The following is a 14,732-nucleotide window of genomic DNA, read 5'->3' on the forward strand; positions in this document are numbered from 1 at the left end:
TGCTTACTCCTTACCCTTAAGTAGCTTGATGTATGTTTTGGCCCCCATGACAAGAATAATAATTATTCATTGTGCAAACAAATAAGATAGAAAAAAGAAACCTTAACAGATTTTTCTTAAAATTCTGCCACCCAAACTAAGAAGGACAGTGTTAAAACATCATTCCATCACTTACATCCAAACAACTCCTACTGCACTCTTACTGAGGCAAGATCCAACACAACCATCAAATTCTGAAGCAATGACAATCCAACGTTGCCTGACTGCTAACACGTGGATGGAAGCATTCAAGCTGCTCCCTTTTTCACATCATGCTATTTCAGCCATTGCCTCCTGTCTGGGCACTGATGTTAAGCAACCTGTAGAGTATTGCTAGCACACTCAGGAAGATGATGCCAAGCAATTGACCATATGGCATTCTGGAACATAAAGGCATTCTGGGGGCCTTTTTATTTTTTAATTATGTTTTTCTTTACTTATTCTCAGCTTGCTTCCATCCAAATCTTGCACTGAACTGCCACCTATTTACACTTTCACACTTACGTAAGTGATTCTCATTTTAGCTTACAGAAGTTTTAATCCACTACACTCAAATTGATACCAAATGACCTGTGGTTGATTCCTAGCAGTTTCGTTTTTCTGACTGACCCTGAAACCATTAGTTCATCTTTAATTTATTAATCAAGAACTAAAGGTATAAACTGAGCCAAAACTCTTCAGAAACTCATTCTTTATTAATTGGGAAGAGATGGGATAACGAGGAGGGTTAGCTAAGCTTAGTTATTCCTTCTACTTCCTCTTGATGAGTGCCAATAGCTGCGTGGCTCATTCCCCAGTAAGAACCCATGCAGCTCCAAGCCCTATCTTCCAAGACCTGCTGGAGGACGGGTGGTCGCACCTGCTGTACTCAATTATTCCATGGCCTATTTTGCACAAATAGCATCATGCATTCAGATTTATTTAAATCTCCCAAAGAGGCACAGGACTTTTACATCACTGGGCAAATAACCCTGTCCCAGTTTCAGATAGTGAACCGGACTTCAGACTGTCGGGTGATTAGGGCACACCTCAGCTAGGCATGATACTGTTCTTTGCTTCTTGACCCCAAATTGTTGAGTAACATGGCCACAAGGTTAAGTAAGCTTTATGGTTTAGCCCAGAATAAGCTGTAGGTGCGCACAAAGCGATTCTATCTAAATTGTCCCATGCTGAAAGAACCAAGAGCCTAAATTTCTGAGGAGACGTGCCCCAACCACTCCTCTGTGGAAGCGGTAGCTTGAAAGGCAGACCCTGCTGGGAGACGTAAAGGTTAGGAGCATCCAGCCATTTCTATGGGAACTGGCTGAGATACCATAAAAGAAAAAGCGATTTCTGTACAAGATCAGGCACAAAGAGGAGAGGAGAGGGTGGGCCGTGGAAAGCAGTTCTTCACTCTCATACAAATATCTTAGAGAACAATATAGGGATTACAGGAAATCATAAGCCAAGTAAACTGCTTTTTGGATAAGTATTTTCCGCTTACAAGGCTGCCCCAAGGCAAAAGTTGCTCTTTAAACAGAATTTGATTTTAAGGGCAAATTTACAATTATAATTAGCTGCAACGAGCAGCCAAACCCAGAGGGAGGGCTGCGTTCAGGTCCTAAGTACAGTTCCTCATGGTCTGGCAGCATGTTCAAGAGCCGCGTCTTGTCACCTGCCCCCAAGTAACACCCTCCAGACAGCTTGTGGGTTGTGCTGACAGGGGGACTCCTGTGCTCCTAGAAAGAAAACAGAATGGAGCTGGGGACACTGGTTGGAAACAAGTACATAAATAAATAAAGCATTTTAAAGCTGATCACAGAGGTGACTAAGCTCTCAAAGAAACTAGCAGCACAGAGTAACTTGAAACCCCCAAGCTGGACTGAACCCCCAACTCTTGCTTCAGCTTTGCCTGAAGTCTCCTTAAGTCACTTCATACCTATAACACTTCAAACTAGGGAAAAGAAGGGACAGCCCCCCCCCCCGCAACCAAAACCCCAAACAACAAAATACAATAAAGCAGCCCTGAAAAACTCACAGAGGGGTCAATTCTGAGAAGACAACACAGTTTTAGCCCAAGATGTGCCAAGCTATACCTTAAATTATGACCTTGCAGAGAGCAACAAGATGATACAGAAGCCCAATAAGTATCTTCAGCATGAACTAGAGTGGAAAGAAGCTTGAATAATTAGTGCCACTGGCACTAGGAACTTCAGCACCAGAAGAACTCAAGGGAGACAGTCATTCCAGCGAGCAGGATTTTTGCTTGGTTATTACTCTGGTATTACCCTGTGCTGGTTTTGGCTGGGATAGAGTTAATTTTCTTCATAGTAGCTAGTATGGGGCTGTGTTTTGGATTTGTGCTGGAAACAGCGTTGATAACACAGGGATGTTTTCGTTCCTGCTCAGCAGTGCTTACACACAGTCAAGGCCTTTCTGCTTCTCACCCCACCCCACCAGCGAGCAGGCTGGGGTGCACAAGAAGCTGGGAGGGGACACGGCTGGGACAGCTGAGCCCAGCTGACCAAAGGGCTGTTCCATACCATAGGACATCATGCTCAGCACATAAAGCTGGGGAAGAAGAAGGAAGGGGGGACATTCGGAGTGATGGCGTTTGTCTTCCCAAGTCACCGTTAGGCATGATGGAGCCCTGCTTTCCTGGAGATGGCTGCCCATGGGAAGGAGTGAGTGAATTGCTGCTTTTGCTTTGCTTGTGTGGCTTTTGCTTTACCTATTAAACTGTCTTTATCTCAACTCAAGAGTTTTCTCACTTCTACTCTTCCGATTCTCTTCCCCATCCCACAGGGGGAGTGAGCGAGCGGCTGTGTGGTGCTTAGCTGCCAGCTGGGGTTAAACCATTACATACTCCTTCCCAAAATATCGCGGCTTGTTTCTGTTTCTTGGTTACATTAAATGCTAAAATCTAAGACACTAAAAACAGAGCCTCCTTCCTGTAAGCTATACATTGGAGCCTTACTCAGGACTGTGCAAGCTAACATGGTAAACTGAACAGTTTGATCCCATCCCATAAGCGGGCTGACAGCTTAGAGAGTTCAAATGGCAAGCACATAGTGAAGTTCCACCCCCACAACAGTTTGCATCACACAAACAGTATGTTATATTTAGGTTAGGAGACATTATATCTGAATCCAGTGACCATAACAGCCAAAAACTCTAATGGTGTACAGTAAACAGGAATGCCAAACAAGCAAGTCAAAATTCTCTGTGCTAGTAGTGCTGAGGACCCTGCTCATCCCTGGCTTCCCACTGACTTCATTATCTGTTACAAGCACAAGTGAGCTTAAATTTTATCCAAAATGATTGTAAATATAGTAGAAGTTCAAAAGTAGACCATTTAAAAAAAAAAAAAAGGAAAATTCAGCTTTCTTTAAGAATACAGGAACAAAAAAGACCTTTCTGAAAACCTATGCCTCCCTAATTTGATCAGAAACTGTGCGAGTTACAACCTTCACTGGAGTTTCCAGTTGGAAATACAGAAGTATTAATAAAATCTCTCCTAACAGCACCATCAGTGAAACCTTTCTCTCCAGACCCGCTGCCTGCTCTAACAGAGCAGTTTGGCCAGGGATCATAAATTGGCTTCCTGAAGCCATCACCATCCTCCATGTAAAAACGTAACTTGTAAGAGCACACAGCTACCCTCAGGTAACTGGCCTGCAGGTAATGCAGTTACTGCCTGCTTATTCGGATGAACGCTTCCTCCCCCTCACTCCACAAAAGAAAATCCAAAGGTTCAGATCTTCCACAAAAAGAGAGCTAAGCTGGTGGTGGAAATAAAGTAAAAGTTTATCCTTCTTTCCTTAAACATATGAAAGTCAAGCTTCTAGACAGATACTATCACTGAAGAGTCAGGCTAGTGAAATACTATGCCACAAGAAGCTGAATAGCTTAACTTGGAGCAGCTGGTGGGTGAACCTTGGGGCAGGGGTGGTAAACAAACATGACTGATACTTTCTGGAGTGGTCACATTAACCTCTGAAAAACCATAACAGGCTTCACATTTGAAAAGAACCCATGCTCTAGCCAGTGCTTTCTGAGAGCCCAAGCAAAGGGCAAAAACATAGTTAGCTCAAGTAAAAAGACTAAATGATCTGAAGCTTTCTCTATCAGGATGGAAGCAGGCATGAAGCAGGTATCTGGGTGCTAATGGTACATCCCACGTGCTTTGCAGGAATACTTTCCCTGAAGTCAATGACTGCTCTTGGAACCAACGCTAGAGTTCGCACTGCCTACAGAGGAGGTGATCTTAAGGCACGATGTAGTGTCCTTACCCACAGATCAATACTGCTCAAATAATTATCAGCCAAACTTCGGAAAACCTATCCCTCCACTGACAAGCGCATCTGGATGGTGGGATCTGCCTTGGAATAGAATCTTTTATATGACAGTTCAGCTACTGTACAAAAAATATAGACCTTAGAAGGAGGAGGGAAATCAAATTCACATCAGTATCAAGTCACAGCATTAGCTCACCTATAGAATAGTTTTGGTTTTTCTCCCAGGGTTTTGGTTTTATTTTTTCATGTTAGAATGTGATTTTTCTTGTTAGCAAACACTTAATTTTCCGAAGACTAAAAAGGACACCCGCCATGTTAGAAAAGACTCAAAACAAAAACCTTTCAAAAAGCAGAGAAAACACTATGTAAGACAGCCAGCCCCAGCAGATCCGTGATGCAGACAATATTCCCTGAGAATGTAGAATTTAGGCTATGATATCTTCCCTGGCTGTGTCCTCCAACCTCCACAAACACATCTGTTTTGTAACAGAGCAGCCTGTCACTTGAAGGTTAGTTACCAGTATCCAAAGGCCTCCCTGTATTGTTTGTATTACATATGCAAGTCTCATCCTTTGGCAGAATCTAACCTTTATTTTTTCCACTCTTGAAAATAAAGCTTATGTCAAGGGGGCAAAGCCTGCGGCGTCATCTTCCTCCTCTCTGCCTACCATATGCACAGCCTAGGGCAGCACTGGAAAGAGTCAAGGATTTGCCCTTACAATGAGAAGCACCGTAACAGCTCTAAGGCTAGCCCCAAGGATGCACATGTGTTGTCACGAGTGCAAGTTTGGGCACATCTGCCTGGGCTCTAGGTCAGTGAAGCTACAAGGCTAGCATTTAGCCCGTTTCTTTGAACAATCCATAGACATTAAACAGCATCCTTGATGGTATATGAAAAGCAGGTGTTTTTCATGCCAAGTAATGCAGAATTTATAGACAAATGCTACACAGCTACCAAAAGAGCATTCAAGATACAGAGGAACATAAATTGCACAGCTGAAATCATCATGCTGTATTTTTAGCTGCAAACTTGTTAAACCCACATTCATTTGTCTCCACCAAAATATTTCAATCTTTCTTAAATGAGGTTCAGTCCTACACAAATATTAAATGGATGTGTGTTTTTAAAGCACTGAAACTGATTTGCATTTCAGCACATTGATATATCTATAGGACAACTTAATAAAAAGGCTCAGCTCTTCCAGATTATTTGGTCTCTGTGTTGGTTTTGCTGGTGCGTACAAAGTTATCTTAAAAAATGAAGGCAAACCAGGGATCCATAGGTAATCTAAGAAGCACAACATTCATGCTTGTTTATATCAGTATTTTCAGCTAGTACATATACATGATTTATTTGCAAACAAATTAATTAATGTTTCAGCAGCTGTTTGCAGCCAGTCTGTGATCTAGTTTAAACAGAGATGACACTTTTTTTATTCCACAGGGGCAATTTCAAGTACTCATAGATTATATTCTTACTATCAGTCCAAATGATAAAAGAGTAGTGAATCCTGAAACAGCATAGCTGACTTTATAAGATCAGTGTGCTTCCACATATCCAGTTATTCCCTAATGCCATCTTTCCTGTGTTATCTTTTAATTAAGGCTGCATAATGCCAGTTTATAAACAAATCTCTAAGTAAGATCAAAAACTGACATATATTAAATGCTTTTCATTCTCTAGTTTGTGGTCTCCTGGGGGTGTTATTCTAAAATGTACATCTCTCTATGAAATGACTTTTTTATCGCATTGTGTATAATGAAAAGAAATGTTTGAATATTGTTCTGTAACCTGACAATGAACAAACAAATGAAAGAACAAATGCTGGGTAGCGTAAAAGATAAGCATAGTATACAGTAGGTAGATCACTGCAGAAAACATTACTATACTTTGTGATTTTATTTCTCTTGTTTAAAAAAAAAAAAAAAAAAAAAAAGACTACAAGATAAAATCCCCAAAGCCTCGCTAGGCTAAATTTCCTCCTTCTTCTTTGAACAGACTACACAGATTTTGTTGACTAATTGAGATCAATCCCAGTTGTAAATCGCCTTGCTATCCTACAGCTTTAATTAAGCTACCAGAGGGAGTTGTTTATCAATTAACACTTGTTACAAATTATTAGTAATTATATGGACTTTGCGTATATACTTCAGCCAGTAAAGACTAAGCCATACTTCCCTGTGACAGAAATTAATTCAGATATAGTGTGTAATATTTTTCTTACAAAAAACCCAATCAGCGCACAAAAAAAAGGAAATTAGATTGGTGTAGGAAGACCTAAAGTAATCCATGGTATTACTTTTAAGTAAATGTAACAAATTTTAACGTATCTTGTGCATAAATGTAGGCAATTACACTAAGTGAATGAAGTTAGTCAAACTCTTTTTAAACAATAGTAGCGTGCATTTCCTTTGAGTAACAAACATCTTAAATAAGGAACATTAGGTAAAAGTTGATAATGTATTCAAACATTAAAGCTACCTATTGCTCTGTGCACTACATTCTGTGATAATTTTAATTGGCTTAATTGAGATGCACAAGTCTGATTAATGTTTAATTCCTTTATATTAAAAAAGAGAGAGTCAAGTAGTTCGACATTTCTTCAATTATGTTAGATCTTTCTAGACTTCAAAGGAATGTTACAGTAGACAGCCAGATACTGGATGAACTGATTAAAGAATAAAGACTGCTCATTATAATCTAAGAGTACAAAATTGGTTTGTGTAGCCTTTGAAAGTTGAAATTAGGAGCTGTTGAGCTAAAACTCAAGCTACGGTAATTAACCCAATTTATAGCCATCTTCACTTACCTGGTTGACTAAGATTAGTCATTTGAAATGATCCACTAGATTCACTGGCTCATTTATAATTCATTCTAGGACCAATGAGATGCAATTTCACCCTACTGAAACCTTCATTTATGAGACAAAGATTTAGTGCATCTACTTAATTTGTTTTTAATTACTTAGGACAGAACCTTCCTCACTCACATCAATGAGTAGAGAGCTGTTCAAAATCCGGGGGGTTTTTTCCTTCATTTTTTTTGACTATGTAAGTAGTAAGAAGTAAAAGATTACTAAATCTTTTTGAATAACACAAGTGTTGCATTATAAAAATAAGTACCTTACAGTAAATTTTATCTCAGTACCACAGTTGCTCTAGGCTAATACAGTTTACTCTCAAGCAGAAAGAGACAGTCTGTTCCTGTAGCCTGTGTGTGGATAAAGCAAAACTACTGGCCATGAAAAGGATAACTGAACTTCTACTGTAGTATTAGAGAAGGGGGCAGTGAAGTTTCTGCTAATACAGGCTAGTTTTAAAGGAGTTTTAAGGTTTGTCTCTACTGGCAATAAACACTGAATCATTCAGAAGATCTTTGTCTTTTGACCAGAATAACAACTTGAAAAGCAAAGGCACTGCACTTGACTGAAGAGAGATTCACCTAGGTCTCAATTATTTACTATCTGCAATGCTTCATAAAGAGAAAGATAAGAAAATAATCTAACAAATTTTATAATAATGAACAGGCTTATGACTAGAACTACACTGCTAAATTACTCACAGAAAGTAGAATATGAGCACTAAAAAAAGGAGTCAGAAAAGCAAACAGGTAGCCTCTTTTGCCAAATTAAATTAACTGTGTTACACAGTGTATTTGATAATCATGGTAATGATTTGATCAAGACTGTTCTACAGTTGGGCTTACATGGGAGCCCTACAGCCAGCAACAGGCATATGAGCTAAATGAAAACACTCCCCTAAGCAACCAACTTAAAGGTCTGCAAAACCAAAAATGATAGTAAAGGAAAAGAAGCTCTTCAAATGGAAGCAGTACAGTGGCTAAAGGCATGCCGGAATGCAGTCAAACCTTTGAATACAATATTTTTTTACAATACCTGTTAAATGTAACTGAACATGAAAAGATACCAACACCTGATAGTTTCTCATCCGATGAAAACTCTCAGTTCTATTGACATTAGTTGGAGCAAAGGTAATTTTCATATTCCTAGAAGATATACCCAGCTGTTTGTAGCACCTTACTAGTATTTTGTTACATTAGAGGTTTAATTGTAGAGAATGCTGCCTTGTAATTACCTATCGACCACAGGCAAGAGGGATTTTGCTTCTTCCCCTCTTCCATATTAAAACAGAAGCTATTGCTCAGATACCAAAGTGGCAACTTTCTGTAATACTGTAAGGCCCCGTTCTCTGGACTATCAGATTTATAGTTGATTAAGAAAAATTAAATGCAAACAATTACAGCATCAAATCTGCAACCATCTATCCTGCCATTACAAATACTTGATTGAATTTGTACAGGAATGCAAGTGCCAGCTAATTAACGGTTGGACTTTATGATCTTAGAAGGGCCTTTTCCAAGCTAAACAATTCTATGATTCTAATATAACACTTTAAAAGGCAGCTACCTTCATTTCTGGAGGAAAATTAATCGGTACCGAGGCAGACTGACAGCCCCAAATCTCAACTATTGCAACAAAAATGCTACAGGACATGATTACTTAAACAAGATGATCTCTACACCAGAGCCAGAAGGAAATATTTTTGACAGATAAATTACTTCAGGTAAGTTTTCTGTAATCTCTGGGAAAAAATCAGATGGAAAATTACTAGAACCTCATGTTGTCTGCATCAATCTATGGCAGCACTGAACAAGGAAAACAGCACATTCAGGAACTAGCTGTTCCTGCTGGAACGCTGTCCACCATACCATTGCACACTGCTTTAATCTTTGCCTGGAAAGTCTGACAGCTACCCATTCCAGTTTCCACTGCCTGTCACAGCAATAGTGGATACCACCTAACATACAATTCCACAGTCCAATGTTATGATAGCATCCACTTTTTCTGATATCAGAGAAAACGTGCTCATTTTCTCCATATTCAGAGCTCTTCTCTCAAGTTAGGATAACCTGAGATGCCCTACCCTCTTCAATAACACAGCTATTTCACCCCCTCACTAGGGAGACTATCCCCAAGCTCCCCATATCGACTGATGCTTTACAGATATAAAAGTAGTGGTCAGGTGGTAACCTGGAACATAAAGACCTCTTAGTTACGTTTTAACCCTGCACTGTGTAGTTCTGCAAATGGAAGCCAGGAAGGCTCTGAAAACCTCTTCCCATAATGCTCTTTCTACACATGCAAGGAAAAGATTCTTGTATACATTTTAATGACGTGTTCCTATGGCATTAATAGTATTTTATTAAATTACATCACAATGGCAGGGTTTCTATTTTTGCGTAATACTAACTTCTTTGGACTGTGAGAGTTACTGAAGTACAGTAATCCACATTCTTGCCCTGCCAGCCTCCTCCGCTGGCCCAATCTCTCCTTCCCTTTGTGTAAGGACCACGATCAGGCCTTCACCCTGACACCTTGCTTCAGATCTTATAAATTAAGCAGACCAAGGGGAGCAATGTTGACACGAAAAGACCTCTGTGTCCCACGGGATAGTTGAAGAAGTATTGGTTAATCCAGAGAAGGCCATCATCTTTCTGCAACAACTCTGCAACTTGCCTTTTAAGAAATTTCTCAGGATGTCTTCTGGACATAAAGCAGAACATAAAGATAAAAAGGGTATTTGCCAATTGCAATTAAACAAAATGGTTTTATATTCCTTTTCCTAAACTCTGACTGTCAGTGTATGCTCTTAGAGAGATACCATCTTCCATCCTAGAGGCAGCTACATTTTATTGATGGGTGATACCCAATACAATATTTTTTAAAGCACGGGTATCCGTTGGAAGGCAAGATCCTATTTAATAAGCTCATCAGCATCTACCCTTGTTTTGTCACTGCCTGATCTGCCAAATTAGATGTTGCAAGAACGAAAGGAGTAGACAAACTTAAAGTACCTTCCCACCTATTCTGCATGTTCAGTAGATAATGGGAAGTGCTTGCAGCCATAGGAACACTCACCTGGATATATGGTAGAGAACAAGCAGCCTAGGTTACAAGTTCTGCACTCATCCACCTGCGGCAGAGAGCTCTAGCAGATTTTACATGTAATTGTGAAGTTTCCTTATCTGCTCAAAAATGTTCCTGAACTACACAGTACCTTTGAATTTTCATCGTTGGCTGAATCTGACAAAACTCTTGGTATCATATCTCTCTCTCAGTCATCTTGAGTAGATCTTGTTAGTGCAGATTAGAACTTGTTAAAGATTAATTCTTAAAGCATCCTCAAGCTTTCTTTTCCAACAAAGGAAACATCAATTATAGGCTCACACATAAACTTTGCCCCTATCTTGAATACTTGCTGCCCTTTATAAATCTTAGATTTCTTCCCCTTGTGTGTGTTCAAAGGAGAGATTTTATTGCCTCCAGGGGTTGTTAAACTGATTGCAATACCACGTATTTATAGCAGTTCAGTGGGAATTAAGCTGGTTCAATGCTGTCAGACCTAGAATATAGCTGTCAAATAGCATTACAAGTAAAACACCATTGATAAGAAATAATGACCAAATGTCAATCTGTTTTTTACCAGCAGCACTACAGACTTAGCTTGCCAATGAAAAATGCAGTATTTTGCACATTATAGTAGCTATGCTTTTGTGATGCTACATAGTAAAGGGTGTTGCAGTCTTTCAATTTAGCTTATTTTTAGATGATACAATTTGATCACAAAAACGTGTCTCTCAGACCTACCTTGGATTCAAAGCAGCAATGCTTAAAGTCTTCCTTTAACCTCCTCACTCTTTTCTGAAAGAAAAAAAAAACCCACACAAAAACACACCAAAAAATCCACATGCATTAAAAATTCATCAATCCTATTTCCTAAATGTTAGCCATGCAGAAATTAAAACAGCCACCTTGGCTTAGAGCTGCTTCATGCTGTTACAGTTTTGGATATCCGTAACTTCACACTACAATGCAACCCACTACATACTGTTATTTTTCTGATTTATGGATTGTTGTTTTTTTTAATGTCTGCCTTATGTACAAAATTACTACATTTCTTATGATTTCTTTTGCAGATCCAAATATTTGTCACTTATATGAAGAATTAACATGCAATAAATATTTTAATACTTAAATACTCACTATTTCTATTCCAATACTTAAATACTTACTAGTCTAACACTTAAATCATCAGGTGACAATACAACATTTACAAACATGTATTCATTTTTTATAATGCTAAAAACATAAATGAAATTGTTCCCAGAAATAAACAACAAGACTTTAAAACCTAAAATAAAAACATTACCTAGACACAACTTAAGACTCATTTATCCAGATGTGATGGGGTTCAAAGTAACATGCCTGAAAACTTGGTTTAGATAAAGCAGGAGATATTTCAAAATGTCTGCAATAATTTGGGGTCACAGTTTCAGCCAGAATAAGCATTTCTAGATTTTGTCTGGGAGACATGCAAGAGTAATGATATACAAAGAAAGAACAGTGAAAATCTAATGTAATGAATGAACAAATAACAGAGGGAAAACAAAACACAATCCAAATGCTAAAGCACAGTAAGACTAAGTATGTGGAAGCCAAATTGTGCTTTCCATGGCATTCAAAAAGGGCACCTGTTGACAGCAGTGAACGCCCCAGTACATATAAGAGATAAAATTAATGCACTATGTTTGAAACAATATTAGTACTTTGACAGAAACCTACAAAAATTTAAAAAAATTAAAAAAAATAAAAATTAAGAGGAATCGTAACATTGTCTCCCAATTTAAACCTGCAAAGTATTTTCCATCTCTGAAATAAGCAGTTAAAGGACAGACAGCATCTTTGTGTTTACTACCTTCAAACTTACACCTGATTTTTCCATTTTGTAAACTTCCCTCCCCCATTTTATTAATCCACTATGAACAAAGAAGCCAAATTAATAGCTACCTGAGGTGTAACTGAAAGAAACTCGCACATGGCTGAAAGTGTGCATTTCAAGTATGTATACAGAGGGCAAAGAGGACAAGACCGAGGAACTACCCCTAATCTGACAGCTTTGATCAGGCTGTACAAAATCTGAACATTTCAAAGCTGGTGAGCCACTACAAGTCCTCACACACCTATGCAATTCCCTGTCTTCAGTGAATCTAAAAGATATGAAAGTTAACTCTGAAAATGGGCCAGAAAATTTGAATAGAGGTTTTTGGTTTTGTTTTTGGTAGATATGTTTCAGAACAGAAAGCCACAGTAAAGCATGACTGCCAGCTTCAGACCCTGATCTTCTTTATCAGTCCAGGGCTTTGAGCTCAAACTGTCTCCTTTGCGTACTCATGGTACAGTAACAGGCAATACTAGCACCAGGCAACAGTACTAGCTAAACACTACAACATTATAATCACTCTAAAAGATAAAATATATGTTCCAATGTATTTAACGAAGTAAATCCTACTTTCTGCATTACTGATCAACATTCATTATTAATGGCTAAAGTACTGCAAGGGGTATTCCCTTTTGGAGGAATTCTTAAGAATTAACTTCCACTTACACTCACATTTTTGCTTTAATGCTTTTCCTGTTCCTCTTATGAAATGTTTACAGCTCACGCGCTGATGCTGGAGGAGTAACTGATTTCAAACTCAATGCCATCATTTCATAACTACACTTAAGGAATCACAGGGGAATAGAGTGTCACCACTGAGTAATATGAATAATTTCACATTGCGAGATAAATGAGGCAAAGATAGGGCATTTATCCAAAAATCAATCCAGAGCCGCAGGCAAGACTCCCTTTCATTTTTTCTTCCTTAAGTGAAGTTGGAGATATCTGTGTGTGATTTCATTTTTTTTTCCATTTATATAATTCAGCATGCAGTCTGTAATTACAAATTTTGGCACAAACCAGCACAAGTTTCTCACTATTGATGTTGAAAAGCTGGCCTTCAATTGGTTTTGCAAATTATTTTTTTTCCCCTGTATTGCAGCTACTTCACAACCAGCTAAACTGTATTGCAGGCAAGGTTCTTTTAAATTTACTTGTATTTTAGTAAATATTTTTTCTTAGTTGAAAATTTTATATTAATTTTGAATCATTCAGAAAGAGCATCAACCAATGCATCAAACAGATATAATCATTATTTAGCTTGATAAAAAAAAAATCACTTCAATAAAAAAGGGTTTGAACTTTATTTAAAAAAGTAGAACTTTGCTGCCCTCTACCTGTCAATTTCCAGACTGTGGGAGAAGACAAGAAAAATCAGAACTATGTCCAAAGTCCCAGACTTTTCACAGAACACTAAAAAAAGCTCAGAATTCAGCTACAATTACATCATCTGTCTTGATCAAGCAGAAAATCAACATCACAATTACTGTCCCCATTGATTGAGTTTAAATAAGGGAATGGTATAAAACTATTTGGAAAATACAAAAAAAAAGCCTAGCCAACCAGCTCTTTTGCTTATGATTAAACACGGAGTGCCCAGCCACCATGGGAAGAATTATTTCTAAAGGCTTTTGATTATATTCAGCTAGAAGTCACTGCCCCAAAATCACTCATTTATTTAATCATCCAGTACTGGGGCTACCCTCAGGCCAACACAAAAGAAACGAAGTGTCTTTTAAGTATTGTGTTCAGTACATGCAGGACAAGACAACAGCCATGTTTCTACCTCTGCTTTCTCTCAGAGGGGTACACAGTCCCTTTCCTTTTACAGGCTATATTCTTCAAACACTCTGAGTTTGTTTTGCTCTGTTATTAAAGGCAAGACCTGCAAAAGACATTAGAAGGAATTAGTCTGAGCCCCTGCTTCGGTGGATTTTCTTTCTGTTGCACTAAAAAGTGCTGAACATCCATGGCTGCAATCACTGAAACAAAAGAAGAAAACCTCTCTTCCTTACCTCTTCTTCTTCCATCGGAAATTCAAGTTGCATTTGTGCTAAACACTTGGTGACCACAGGATCAGTGCAATCATTACAGCAGTCAAGTCAAACACTGTTATTTAGATGGCAACAGTTTCCCCCCCTCTTTAAACGTGTAGTTTGTGTTCATTGGTTTCTCTTAATGCCCACTTAATTAAAACACTAGAGGGAAAAAAACCCCTCTTTGGATGCCCAGTAGCCTATCCATCTTACCCTCTCATTGAACAGTGGTAAGAGCTTCCAATGAATACTTCCCACGTCCCACGTTAGTTCTACAAAACAGGGAGACAGAGACAATGTTCTTAATATCATGATGGTTAAAACCAAATAGCATAAACCAACTTTTGCTTATATGAAATTAAAAGCTAAGGAGACACTTTCCACCCCCTGCCACCTCACCTTTCGTTAACTGAAGCCATCAGCCAAAAGTAGGCATACGTGGAACACAATAAAGGTCCACTGCATTTTAATGAAGCCCTAAACTAAGACAGATTACTCGGGCTACTTGTACCGCACACTATAGCACACCAGGTCAAACATCTAGAGTGTGTCATTAACTTTAAAACATTATGAAGTGTTT

The 14,732-nt window shown here is 38.6% G+C and overlaps 1 long non-coding RNA gene across 1 annotated transcript; it reads right to left on the minus strand.

Annotated features, from left to right (window-relative positions):
• Nucleotides 1-1,666: 1,666 nt before the first annotated feature.
• LOC142412245 (uncharacterized) lies at nt 1,667-14,002 on the minus strand. Its single transcript, XR_012776440.1, has 3 exons — nt 13,903-14,002; nt 10,985-11,038; nt 1,667-1,757 (listed from the first exon to the last, which is right to left on the minus strand). It is a non-coding gene; the product is annotated as an uncharacterized LOC142412245 (long non-coding RNA).
• Nucleotides 14,003-14,732: the final 730 nt, after the last annotated feature.

Source organism: Mycteria americana, chromosome 7 (genome assembly GCF_035582795.1).
Source record: "Mycteria americana isolate JAX WOST 10 ecotype Jacksonville Zoo and Gardens chromosome 7, USCA_MyAme_1.0, whole genome shotgun sequence".
In the NCBI taxonomy this organism is placed as follows: Eukaryota; Metazoa; Chordata; class Aves; order Ciconiiformes; family Ciconiidae; genus Mycteria; species Mycteria americana.